Genomic DNA, 14,821 nt, shown 5'->3' with positions numbered 1-14,821 from the left:
TTTGGGCCAGGTAGTCTAATTACTTGGCGACATAATAACAGTATGAGTGCATGGTTTGGGAAAATAGATGCAGAAGGACAAATGGATGAAAGGATGGCCGCATCTGGCAACTTTACTGTTTGCTTTTTTTCAATGCAAAGGAGGAGCGTATAATTATTAAAAAGGGTATTTTTGGAGATGGACAGGCAGGCTGTAGGGGAGGAGGTAGGCCTGTATTTTGAACTAAAAAACTCAAATGGGTTTTTGGGTTCAAAATGTGTATTTTTCACTAATGCTGCTATCCTTTTATAATTCATAATGTTTGGGCCAGGTAGTCTAATTACTTGGCGACATAATAACAGTATGAGTGCATGGTTTGGGAAAATAGATGCAGAAGGACAAATGGATGAAAGGATGGCCGCATCTGGCAACTTTACTGTTTGCTTTTTTTCAATGCAAAGGAGGAGCGTATAATTATTAAAAAGGGTATTTTTGGAGATGGACAGGCAGGCTGTAGGGGAGGAGGTAGGCCTGTATTTTGAACTTAAAAACTCAAATGGGTTTCTGGGTTCAAAATGTGTATTTTTCACTAATGCTGCTATCCTTTTATAATCCATAATTTTTGGGCAAGGTAGTCTAATTACTTGGCGACATAATAACAGTATGAGTGCATGGTTTGGAAAAATAGATGCAGAAGGACAAATGGATGAAAGGATGGCCGCATCTGGCAACTTTACTGTTTGCTTTTTTTCAATGCAAAGGAAGAGCGTATAATTATTAAAAGGGTATTTTTGGAGATGGACAGGCAGGCTGTAGGGGAGGAGGTAGGCCTGTATTTTGAACTTAAAAACTCAAATGGGTTTTTGGGTTCAAAATGTGTATTTTTCACTAATGCTGCTATCCTTTTATAAACCATAATTTTTGGGCCAGGTAGTCTAATTACTTGGCAACATAATAACAGTATGAGTGCATGGTTTGGGAAAATAGATGCAGAAGGACAAATGGATGAAAGGATGGCCGCATCTGGCAACTTTACTGTTTGCTTTTTTTCAATGCAAAGGAGAAGCGTATAATTATTAAAAATCGTATTTTTGGAGATGGACAGGCAGGCTGTAGGGGAGGAGGTAGGCCTGTATTTTGAACTTAAAAACTCAAATGGGTTTTTGGGTTCAAAATGTGTTTTTTTCACTAATGCTGCTATCCTTTTATAATTCATAATGTTTGGGCCAGGTAGTCTAATTACTTGGCGACATAATATTAGTATGAGTGCATGGTTTGGGAAAATAGATGCAGGAGGACAAATGGATGAAAGGATGGCCGCATCTGGGAACTTTACTGTTTGCTTTTTTTCAATGCAAAGGAGGAGCGTATAATTATTAAAAAGGGTATTTTTGGAGATGGACAGGCAGGCTGTAGGGGAGGAAGTAGGCCTGTATTTTGAACTTAAAAACTCAAATTGGTTTTTGGGTTCAAAATGTTTATTTTTCACTAATGCTGCTATCCTATTATAATCCATAATTTTTGGGCCAGGTGTAGAAGCACAAATCGATGAAAGGATAGCAGCATATGGCAACTTAACTGTTTGTTTTTCCAAAGCAAATGAAGAGTGCATAATTATTAAAAAAGGGTATTTTTGGAGATGGACAGGCAGGCTGATGGGGAGGAGGTAGGCCTGTATTTTGAACTTAAAAACTCAAATGGGTTTTTGGGTTCAAAATATGTATTTTTCCCTTATGCTGCTATCCTTTTATAAACCATAATTTTTGGGCCAGGTAGTCTAATTACTTGGCGACATAATAACAGTATGAGTGCATGGTTTGGGAAAATAGATGCAGAAGGACAAATGGATGAAAGGATGGCCGCATCTGGCAACTTTACTTTTTTGCTTTTTTTCAATGCAAAGGAGAAGCGTATAATTATTAAAAATCGTATTTTTGGAGATGGACAGGCAGGCTGTAGGGGAGGAGGTAGGCCTGTATTTTGAACTTAAAAACTCAAATGGGTTTTTGGGTTCAAAATATGTTCTTTTCACAAATACTGCTATCCTTTTATAATTCATAATGTTTGGGCCAGGTAGTCTAATTACTTGGCGACATAATAACAGTATGAGTGCATGGTTTGGGAAAATAGATGCAGAAGGACAAATGGATGAAAGGATGGCCGCATCTGGCAACTTTACTGTTTGCTTTTTTTCAATGCAAAGGAGGAGCGTATAATTATTAAAAAGGGTATTTTTGGAGATGGACAGGCAGGCTGTAGGGGAGGAGGTAGGCCTGTATTTTGAACTAAAAAACTCAAATGGGTTTTTGGGTTCAAAATGTGTATTTTTCACTAATGCTGCTATCCTTTTATAATTCATAATGTTTGGGCCAGGTAGTCTAATTACTTGGCGACATAATAACAGTATGAGTGCATGGTTTGGGAAAATAGATGCAGAAGGACAAATGGATGAAAGGATGGCCGCATCTGGCAACTTTACTGTTTGCTTTTTTTCAATGCAAAGGAGGAGCGTATAATTATTAAAAAGGGTATTTTTGGAGATGGACAGGCAGGCTGTAGGGGAGGAGGTAGGCCTGTATTTTGAACTTAAAAACTCAAATGGGTTTCTGGGTTCAAAATGTGTATTTTTCACTAATGCTGCTATCCTTTTATAATCCATAATTTTTGGGCAAGGTAGTCTAATTACTTGGCGACATAATAACAGTATGAGTGCATGGTTTGGAAAAATAGATGCAGAAGGACAAATGGATGAAAGGATGGCCGCATCTGGCAACTTTACTGTTTGCTTTTTTTCAATGCAAAGGAAGAGCGTATAATTATTAAAAGGGTATTTTTGGAGATGGACAGGCAGGCTGTAGGGGAGGAGGTAGGCCTGTATTTTGAACTTAAAAACTCAAATGGGTTTTTGGGTTCAAAATGTGTATTTTTCACTAATGCTGCTATCCTTTTATAAACCATAATTTTTGGGCCAGGTAGTCTAATTACTTGGCAACATAATAACAGTATGAGTGCATGGTTTGGGAAAATAGATGCAGAAGGACAAATGGATGAAAGGATGGCCGCATCTGGCAACTTTACTGTTTGCTTTTTTTCAATGCAAAGGAGAAGCGTATAATTATTAAAAATCGTATTTTTGGAGATGGACAGGCAGGCTGTAGGGGAGGAGGTAGGCCTGTATTTTGAACTTAAAAACTCAAATGGGTTTTTGGGTTCAAAATGTGTTTTTTTCACTAATGCTGCTATCCTTTTATAATTCATAATGTTTGGGCCAGGTAGTCTAATTACTTGGCGACATAATATTAGTATGAGTGCATGGTTTGGGAAAATAGATGCAGGAGGACAAATGGATGAAAGGATGGCCGCATCTGGGAACTTTACTGTTTGCTTTTTTTCAATGCAAAGGAGGAGCGTATAATTATTAAAAAGGGTATTTTTGGAGATGGACAGGCAGGCTGTAGGGGAGGAAGTAGGCCTGTATTTTGAACTTAAAAACTCAAATTGGTTTTTGGGTTCAAAATGTTTATTTTTCACTAATGCTGCTATCCTATTATAATCCATAATTTTTGGGCCAGGTAGTCTAATTACTTGGCGACATAATAACAGTATGAGTGCATGGTTTGGGAAAATAGATGCAGAAGGGCAAATGGATGAAAGGATGGCCGCATCTGACAACTTTACTGTTTGCTTTTTTTCAATGCAAAGGAGGAGCGTATAATTATTAAAAAGGGTATTTTTGGAGATGGACAGGCAGGCTGTAGGGGAGGAGGTAGGCCTGTATTTTGAACTTAAAAAGTCAAATGGGTTTTTGGGTTCAAAATGTGTATTTTTCCCTTATGCTGCTATCCTTTTATAATCCATAATTTTGGAGCCAGGTTGTCCGATAACTTGGCAAAGTGAAAACAGTATGAGTGTATGATGGTTTGGGAACATAGGTGTAGAAGCACAAATCGATGAAAGGATAGCAGCATATGGCAACTTAACTGTTTGTTTTTCCCAAGCAAATGAAGAGTGCATAATTATTTAAAAAAAAGGGTATTTTTGGAGATGGACAGGCAGGCTGATGGGGAGGAGGTAGGCCTGTATTTTCAACTTAAAAACTCAAATGGGTTTTTGGATTCAAAATGTGTATTTTTCCCTTATGCTGCTATCCTTTTATAATCCATAATTTTGGGGCCAGGTTGTCCGATAACTTGGCAAAATGAAAACAGTATGAGTGTATGATGGTTACCCCTGCTATCGGCGCTGCTGCCCCTTCTCTCCCCCTTGCTATCAGTGCCGCTGCCCCATTGCCGGCGCCGATAGCCAGGGGGAGAGAAACGGGGCCGGCAATGGGGCAGCGGCGTCGACAGACAGGGGGAAAGAAGGGGCAGCGGCACCCATTGCCCCGTTGCCTCCCCCATCCCCGGTTGTATAATTACCTGTTGCTGGGGTCGGGTCAGCGATGCTTCAGGCCTCCGGTGTGCATCCCCTGCGTCGTTGCTATGCGCTGCATGGCGCGGCGCAATGACGAGTGACGTCACTCGTCATTGCGTCTCGCAACGCATAGCAATGATGCAGGGGACGCACACCGGAGGCCTGAAGCAGCGCGGACCCGACCCCGGCAACAGGTAATTATAAAACTAGGGCAATGGGTGCTGCTGCCCCCTATCTCCCCCTGGCTATCGGTGCCGCTGCCCCATTGCCGGCGCCGCTTCTCTCCCCCTGGCTATCGGCGCTGGCAATGGGACAGCGGCACCGTTAGCCAGGGGGAGAGAAGGGGCAGCGGCGCCGATAGCAGGGGGAGAGAAGCGGCGGTAGCAGGGCTCTAGACCCCAGGAAAGGCAGGGGGAGAGAAGCAGGCAGTGATGGCCTCTCTCCCCCTGCCTTTCCTCGGGGCTCTGTGGGTTGAGAAGCAGTGTATCGGGGTATACACATGCACACACACGCACCCTTATTTTATGAAGGATATTTGGGTAAGAAACTTTTTTTACCCAAATACCCTTTTAAAATGAGGGTGCGTGTTATAGGCCGGTGCGTTGTACACCCCGATAAATACGGTAATGTTCCCTTATGCTGCTACCCTTTTATAATCCATAATTTTTGGGCCTGGTAGTCTAATTACTTGGCGACATAATAACAGTATGAGTGCATGGTTTGGGAAAATAGATGCAGAAGGACAAATGGATGAAAGGATAGCCGCATCTGGCAACTTTACTGTTTGCTTTTTTTCAATGCAAAGGAGGAGCGTATAATTATTAAAAAGGGTATTTTTGGAGATGGACAGGCAGGCTGTAGGGGAGGAGGTAGGCCTGTATTTTGAACTTAAAAACTCAAATGGGTTTTTGGGTTCAAAATGTGTATTGTTCCCTTATGCTGCTATCCTTTTATAATCCATAATTTTGGGGCCAGGTTGTCCGATAACTTGTCAAAGTGAAAACAGTATGAGTGTATGATGTTTACCCCTGCTATCGGCGCTGCTGCCCCTTTCTCTCCCCCTGGCTATCAGTGCCGCTGCCCCATTGCCGGCGCCGATAGCCAGGGGGAGAGAAACGGCGCCGGCAATGGGCCAGCGGCATCCACAGACAGGGGGAAAGAAGGGGCAGCGGCACCCATTGCCGGCGCCGCTGCCCCGTTGCCTCCCCCATTCCCGGTTGTATAATTACCTGTTGCTGGGGTCGGGTCAGTGCTGCTTCAGGCCTCCGGTGTGCATCCCCTGCATCGTTGCTATGCGCTGCATGGCGCGGCTCAATGACGAGTGACGTCACTCGTCATTGCCTCTCGCAACGCATAGCAATGATGCAGGGGACGCACACCGGAGGCCTGAAGCAGAGCGGACCCGACCCCGGCAACAGGTAATTATACAACTAGGGATGGGGGATGCAACGGGGCAGCGGCGCCGGCAATGGGTGCCGCTGCCCCTTATCTCCCCCTAGCTATCGGTGCCGCTGCCCCATTGCTGGCGCCGCTTCTCTCCCCCTGGCTATCGGCGCTGGCAATGGAACAGCGGCACCGATAGCCAGGGGGAGAGAAGGGGCAGCGGCGCCGATAGCAGGGGAAGAGAAGCGGCGGTAGCAGGGCTCTAGACCCCAGGAAAGGCAGGGGGAGAGAAGCAGGCAGCGACGGCCTCTCTCCCCCTGCCTTTCCTGGGGGCTCTGTGGGGTGAGAAGCAGTGTATCGTAGTATACACATGCACACACACGCACCCTCATTTTATGAAGGATATTTGGGTAAAACATTTTTTTTACCCAAATATCATTGGTAAAGTGAGGGTGCGTGTTATAGGCCGGTGCGTTGTACACCCCGATAAATACGGTAATGTTCCCTTCTGCTGCTACCCTTTTAATCTATAATTTTTGGGCCAGGTAGTCTAATTACTTGGCGACATAATAACAGTATGAGTGCATGGTTTGGGAAAATAGATGCAGAAGGACAAATGGATGAAAGGATGGCCGCATCTGGGAACTTTACTGTTTGTTTTTTTCAATGCAAAGGAGGAGCGTATAATTATTAAAAAGGGTATTTTTGGAGATGGACAGGCAGGCTGTAGGGGAGGAGGTAGGCCTGTATTTTGAACTTAAAAACTCAAATGGGTTTTTGGGTTCAAAATGTGTATTTTTCACTAATGCTGCTATCCTTTTATAATCCATAATTTTGGGGCCAGGTTGTCCGATAACTTGGCAAAGTGAAAACAGTATGAGTGTATGATGGTTTGGGAACATAGGTGTAGAAACACAAATTGATGAAAGGATAGCAGCATATGGCAACTTAACTGTTTGTTTTTCCAAAGCAAATGAAGAGTGCATAATTATTAAAAAAGGGTATTTTTGGAGATGGACAGGCAGGCTGATGGGGAGGAGGTAGGCCTGTATTTTGAACTTAAAAACTCAAATGGGTTTTTGGGTTCAAAATGTGTATTTTTCCCTTATGCTGCTATCCTTTTATAATCCATAATTTTGGGGCCAGGTTGTCCGATAACTTGGCAAAGTGAAAACAGTATGAGTGTATGATGGCTACCCCTGCTATCGGCGCTGCTGCCCCTTCTCTCCCCCTGACTATCAGTGCCGCTGCCCCATTGCCGGCGCCGATAGCCAGGGGGAGAGAGACGGCGCCTGCAATGGGGCAGCAGCGTCGACAGACCGGGGGAAAGAAGGGGCAGCGGCACCCATTGCCGGTACCGTTGCCCCGTTGCCTCTCCCATCCCCGGTTGTATAATTATGTGTTGCTGGGGTCAGGTCAGCGCTGCTTCAGGCCTCCGGTGTGCATCCCATGCGTTGTTGCTATGCGCTGCATGGCACGGCGCAATGACGAGTGACGTCACTCATCATTGCGTCTTGCAACGCATAGCAATGATGCAGGGGACGGACACCGTAGGCCTGAAGCAGCGCGGACCCGACCCTGGCAACAGGTAATTATACAACTAGGGATGGGGGAGGCAACGGGGCAGCGGAGCCGGCAATGGGTCCGCTGCCCCTGATCTCCCCCTGGCTATCGGTGCCGCTGCCCCATTGCCGGCGCCGCTTCTCTCCCCCCTGGCTATCGGCGCTGGCAATGGGACAGCGGCACTGATAGCCAGGGGGAGAGAAGGGGCAGCGACGATGATAGCAGGGGGAGAGAAGCGGCGGTAGCAGGGCTCTAGACCCCAGGAAAGGCAGGGGGAGAGAAGCAGGCAGCGACGGCCTCTTCTCCCCTCCCTTTCCTGGGGGCTCTGTGGGGTGAGAAGCAGTGTATCGGGGTATACACATGCACACACACGCACCCTCATTTTATGAAGGATATTTGGGTAAAAAACTTTTTTTACCCAAATATCCTTGGTAAAATGAGGGTGCGTGTTATAGGCCGGTAAGTGGTACACCCCGATAAATACGGTAATTTTCCCTTATGCTGCTACCGTTTTATAATCCATAATTTTTGGGCCAGGTAGTCTAATAACTTGGCGACATGATAACAGTATGAGTGCATGGTTTTGGAAAATAGGTGCAGAAGAACAAATGGATGAAAGGATGGCTGCATATGGCAACTTTACTGTTTGCTTTTTTCAATGCAAAGGAGGAGCGTAAAATTATTAAAAAGGGTATATTTGGAGATGGACAGGCAGGCTGAAGGGGAGGACGTAGGCCTGTATTTTGAATGGGTTTTTGGGTTCAAAATGTGCAATTTTCCTTTATGCTGCTACCCTTTTATAAGCCATCATTTTTGGGCTAGGTACTCCGATAACTTGGCGATATGAGAACAGTATGAGTGCATGGTTTGGGAAAATAGGTGTAGAAGGACAAATGGATGAAAGAATAGCTGCATATGGAAAATTTACTGTTTGCTTGTTTATTTTTCCAAAGAAAAAGAGCAGCTTATAAATGTTAACAAAAAGGTATTTTTGGAGATGGACAGGCAGGCTGAAGGGGAGGAGGTAGGCATGTATTTTGAATTTAAAAACTCAAATGGGTTTTTGGGTTGAAAATGTGTAATTTTCCCTTCACTGCTACCCTTTTATAATCCATAATTTTTGGGCCAGGTAGTCCGATAACTTGGCGACATTAGAACATTAAGTGTGTAAGATGGATTGGGAAAATAGGTGTGGAAGGACAAATGGATGAAAGGATAGCAGCATATGACAACCTTACTGTTTGCATTTTTTCAAAGCAATAGAGGAGCGTATTATTGTTAAAAAGTGTATTTTTGGAGATGGACAGCCAGGCTGAAGGGGAGGAGATAGGCAAGAATTTTGAACTTAAAAACTCTAATGGGGTTTTGGGTTAAAAATGTGTAATTGTTCCGTATGCTGCTACTCTTTTATAATCCATATTTTAGGGGCCAGGTAGTCTGATAACTTGGAAACATGAAAACAGAATGAGTGCATGATGGTTTGGCAAAATAGGTGTAGAAGGACAAATGGATGAAAGGATGGTAGCATCTGGCAACTTTACTGTTTGCTCTTTTTTCAATGCTTTTCTCAAAGGAGGAGCTTATAATTATTAAAAAGGGGATTTTAGGAGATGGACAGGCAGGCTGAAGGGGAGGAGGTAGGCCTGTATTTTGAACTCAAAAACTGAAATGTTTTGACCTATCTTGACCTCATATCCCATTCCCGTATCCTGACCTCATATACCATCCTCCTATCCCGTCCTCCTATCTCCACCTCATATCCCATCCTCTTATTCTGTCCTTATATCCCGACCTCATATCTTGTCCTCATATGCTATCCTCATATTCTATCCTTATATGCCATCCTCATATCCCGAACTCATATCCCATCCTCATATCCTGTCCCCCTATGCTATCCTCCTATCCCATCCTTATATCCCGACCTCATATCCCTTCCTCATATCTCAACCTCACATCCCGACCATATATGCCGTCCTTATATCCCGTCCACATATCTGTCCTCATATCATGACCTCATATCCTGTCCTCATATCCCAACCTCATATCCCGATCTCATATCCCATCCTCTTATCCTGTTCTTATAACCCGACCTCATATCACGTCCTCATATCCTGTCCTCATATCCCGACCTCATATCCCGACCTTATATCTCGTCCTCATATTGCAACCTCATATCCCGTCCTTATAACCCGACCTCATATCACGTCCTCATATCCTGTCCTCATATCCCGACCTTATATCTCGTCCTCATATTGCAACCTCATATCCCGTCCTTATGTCCCATACTCATATCCTGACCTCATATCCTGTCCTCTTATGCTATCCTCATATCCGATCCTCATATGCTGTACTCATATCCCGACCTTATATCCTGACCTTATGTCCCATCCCCATATCCTGACCTAATATCCTGTCCTCATATACTATTCTCATATCCCATCCTCATATTCTGACCTCATATCCTGTCGTCATTTCCCGTCCTCATATGCTATCCTCATATCCCATCCTCATATGCTGTACTCATATCCCGACCTTATATCCTGACCTTATGTCCCATCCCCATATCCTGACCTAATATCCTGTCCTCATATACTATTCTCATATCCCATCCTCATATTCTGACCTCATATCCTGTCGTCATTTCCCGTCCTCATATGCTATCCTCATATCCCATCCTCATATGCTTTACTCATATCCCGACCTTATATCCTGACCTTATATCCCGTCCTCATATCCCGACCTTAAATCTCATCCTCATATTCCAACCTCATATGCTGTATTCATATTCCGACCTCACATCCTGACCTCATATCCCATCCTCATAACCCGACCTCATATCCTGTCCTCATTTCCTGACCTCATTTGCTATCCTCATATCCCATCCTCATTTGCTGTTCTCATATCCTGACCTCATATCCCATCCTCATGTCTCAACCTAACATCCCGTCCTCATATACCGACCTTATATGCCGTCCTTTTATCCCGTCCTTACATCCCTTCCTCATATCGTCCTCATATCTCTACCTCATATCTTAACCTCCTATCCTGACCTCCTATCCCGACCTATGCTGACCTCCTATCCCGACCTCCTTTCTCGACCTCATATCCCATCCTCCTTTCCCGTGCATATATCACTACCTCCTATCCCGTCCTCCTATCTCCACCTCCTATCCTGTTCATGCCCTGTCCTCATAGCCCAACCCCATATCCCGTCCCCATATCTCGACCACATATTCCGTCCTCATGTCCCGTCCTCATATCCCAACCTCATATCCCGTCCTTATATCCCATCCTCATATCCCATCCTCATATCCCATCCTCATATGCTATCCTCATATCACGTCCCCATATCCCGATCTCATATGCTATCCTCATATCCCGTCCTCATATCATAACCTCATATCCCATCCTCCTATCCAGTTCTCATATCTCAACCTCATATCCCATCCTCCTATTTCAACCTCATATCATGTCCTTATATCCTGTCCTCATATCCCGACCTCATATCTCCACCTCCTATCCTTACCTCCTATCCCGACCTTCTATCCTGACCTCATATCCTGTCCTCATATCCTGATCTCCTATCCCCTCCTCCTATCTCAACCTCATATCCCATCCTCATATCCCGACCTCCTATCCCGTCCTCCTATTTCAACCTCATATCCTGTCCTCATATTCTGTCCTCATATCCTGTCCTCATAGCCTGTCCTCCTATTCCGACCTCATATCCCGTCCTCATATCCTGACCTCCTATCCTGTCCTCCTATCTTGACCTCATATTCTGTCCTCATATCCCGACCTCATATCCATCCTCATATCTCGACCTCCTATCCCGACCTCCTATCTCGACCTCCTATCCCATCCTCATATCCCTTCCTCATATCCCAACCTCATATCCCGTCCTCATATCCGTCCTCTTATCATGACCTAATATCCTGTCCTCATATCCCGACCTCACATCCTGTCCTCACATCTTGTCCTCATATCCCTACCTCATATCCCGACCTTATATCCCATCCTCTTATCCTGTCCTCATATCCCGACCTCACATCCCGTCCTCACATCTTGTCCTCATATCCCTACCCCATATCCCGACCTTATATCCCATCCTCTTATCCGAACCTCATATACTATTCTCATATCCCTTCCTCATATGCTGACCCCATATCCCGTCCTTATGTCCCAACCTCATATCCCTTCCTCATATCCCGACTTCATATCCTGTCCTCATATCCCGATCTCATATGCTATCCTCATATCCCATCCTCAAAACCTGTCCTCATATCTCGACCTCCAATCCCGTCCTCATATTCCATTCTCATATTCTGTCCTCATATCTCAACCTCATATGCCATCCTTATATCCTGTCCTCATATTCCCACCTCCTATCTTGACCTCATATCCCATCCTCATATCCCGACCTTATATCCCATCCTCATATCCTATCCTCACATCCCATCTTTATATCCCAACCTTATATACCGTCCTCATATCCCATCCTCATATCCTGTCCTCATATCCCGACCTTATGTCCCATCCTCATATCCTGTCCTCAGATGGGACTGATTTGTGATGAAGATATTGTATGCTGAAAATAGAAGGGGACATGGCTTTGTGGGACTGGGCGTGATTTGCAAGCCAGACCGATGCACAAAAAGGGTAGATAATATAAGGAGTGGGGCTTAAAATGTGGGCTTGTCTATGTAAGATGGGGTGTGGCTTGCAAGCCGGATTGACACATTCACCAGGAGATGCAGAACGGAGCTTGTGGAGTAAGGTACTGGAAGTCCCATATACTTGCATGGGACTTGAAACAAAAACCCATCTTTTATATAAGGGTGTATGGTGTATGGTGTAAGGTTAATTTAACTATCATATCTTTTTATTTGACATATAAGTAATATGTGTATCAGGTATTATTGAAATATCTCCAGCTGCATGGAAGTTATGTGGGAACATACATTTCCCAATGATTTGCATGGGATTTTAAACAAAAACCCCGACCCTCACAAATGGGGGTAGTTAAGGGTTAAATTAACTATCCCATAGTTTAAGTTATCCTATAAAAGACATTTGACCAAGTATTATCAAAATATCTCCAGCCATTTGGAAAGTTATGCAGTAACATATATTTTCCATAGACTTGTATGAGACTTTAAACAAAAACCCTGACCCTGGCAAATGGGGTTGATTAAGGGTTAAATCATCTATCATATCTTTGTTGTTGACATATAAGTAACATGTATGCCAAGTTTCATGTTAATATCTTTTGCCTTTGCTTTGCATTTGCCCGTTAGATTTAGGTGCCATGTATTGGTGTTGAGGTATGCCATGAAGTTTTGGAATGATTCTATCGAACCTTCCCAGATGAAGAGAAGATCGTCAATGTATCTTTTATACAGGATGATGTTATTTCTCCACTGGTGTGTGCTGTAAATGAGTTGTTCTTCATAGGCTCCCATGTAGAGATTTGCAAAGGATGGGGCAAAACGTGTGCCCATTGCCGTGCCTGTGGTTTGTCTATATATCTTGCCTTCAAACTGGAAGTGGTTGTGTTCTAAAATGAATTTTATGCTGTCGGTAATGAAATTCCTTTGTTCCTGTGGCATTGTTTGGTCTTTTTCTAGGATGGATTTGATTACGTTTTTGATGAGGGATGTTTGAGTACAAAGCTGCCACATCCAGAGTTGCCCATTTGTAATTTGATTCCATTCTTGTTCACCAAGGATCTGAATAAGATTAGGGGTGTCTTTTAGATGTGAGATTGACAATGTATTTTTGTAAAAGGAGATCTACATATTGTGAAAGGTTACTTGTTACTGAGCCAATCCCAGAAATTATGGGTCAGCCGGGAGGATTCTTTTGATCCTTATGGACCTTTGGCAGATGGTAGAACGTGGGGGTTTTTGGGTTTTTGATTTTGAGATGTTATTTTTCTTTTTTGTTGAGAACCCCACTTTGGAATGCTTCTTCTATCATGTGGTGACATCTTTCTTGGTATTGTTTGATGGGGTCTTCAGGGAGGGCAACATAATAGTCTGAGTCAGAAATGATTCTGAGTGCTTCTGCTATATATGTTGTTCGATCTTGAATGACTACTCCACCTCCCTTGTCAGCACTGCGTATGACTATTCTCCTGTTTTCTGCCATTGATTTTATGGCTGCTGCTTGATCTTGTGTTATGTTTCCTTTTCTTTTATATGTCTCCTTTTTGTTATTGTTTATATTCCGAAATTCGTCAGAGACCAATGTGAAAAATGTTTCCAGAAACGGACCCTTATGATGTGTAGGGTAAAACGTGGACTTGGGCTTTAGATCTGTGTGAATGGAAGGTGGGATCAAACAGATGGCAGTGTTGTTTTCTGAAGGAGGGACTGGTGTTTGTTGAGTGATCATGGCAAAATGTCTGGTTAGTGTTAATTTTCTTCTATATTTATTCAGATCCACAAAAAGTTTGAATTCATCTATTTTTCTGTTAGGGCAGAAGGAGAGTCCTTTGCTTAGGACTTCTCGTTCTGCCTCTTTTAGGTTATGACTAGACAGATTGAATATTTCTAGTACTTTTTCTTGTTCTTTTTCGTGTTTCTGTTGCTGTTTCTTTCTCTTTCCTCGGCATCCTCGTTTTGTTCTTCTTCTGGTGTTTTTCTTTTCATTCGTGCCGGACTGTAGTAGTTCGTTATTAGTTTGGTTACCGGGTCGGCTCGTGCTTGGTGCGTCGGAGTGGGGGTCATTTGAGTGGGAAGTTCCAAAAAATGAGGTGATGACATATTCTCTAATATGTTATCTTCTTGTGGGTTGAAGTTCTGTTGTGAGCCTCCGTAGAATTCTCCTCTCGGAGTATCGTACACGGTAATGCATGATAGATTGAAGGGGGTGTCCGATGGGGTGGTGGGTTGGAATGCCATGTTCTCGTGTGGGGGTTCACTTGGCTCCGGTGATAAATGTAAGAAAGATGTAGGAGGGAGTGCTAGAGAGGTGCATTCTCTAGCTTGTTGTAACAGGGTTTCCAAATCCTTGTCACCTAGTGGTGTGGGATGGTCCAGCTCCTCTGTGGGATGCTTACATCTTCCAGTTTTGGTTAGGTTGGTTGTATGGTTATTCTCACATAATGTTTCTATGTTGTTTGATTCTTTTGGTTTCTTTGATTCCTTCCCTTGAGTTCCATTATATCCATCTTTGGATATATGTGAGGATAAGGGAGGAGGTATTCTTTTTGTGAGTTTTTTGGATAGAAGTGGGAATTCCCCCAAGGTATGGATGTTGCTCTTTGGTTTCGGGGTACCTCTTTTTGTGGTATCCACATCCTTTCTTTCAAAAGGTTGTGTCCTTTCTCCTGGAGTTGTTTTTTTCTTGTTGTTTTGTGTGTTGGGGCCTTTTTTCCAATGGAATCGTGTGTAGAAAAAAGCCCTTCCGTTATTCGTTCTCGACGGCGAGGTTTGTTTCATCATTAGTCTCCTTGTGTACATCATTTTTCTTTTTCCAA

Source organism: Hyla sarda, chromosome 9 (assembly GCF_029499605.1).
Source record: "Hyla sarda isolate aHylSar1 chromosome 9, aHylSar1.hap1, whole genome shotgun sequence".
In the NCBI taxonomy this organism is placed as follows: domain Eukaryota; kingdom Metazoa; phylum Chordata; class Amphibia; order Anura; family Hylidae; genus Hyla; species Hyla sarda.
This window is presented reverse-complemented; position numbering follows the sequence as displayed.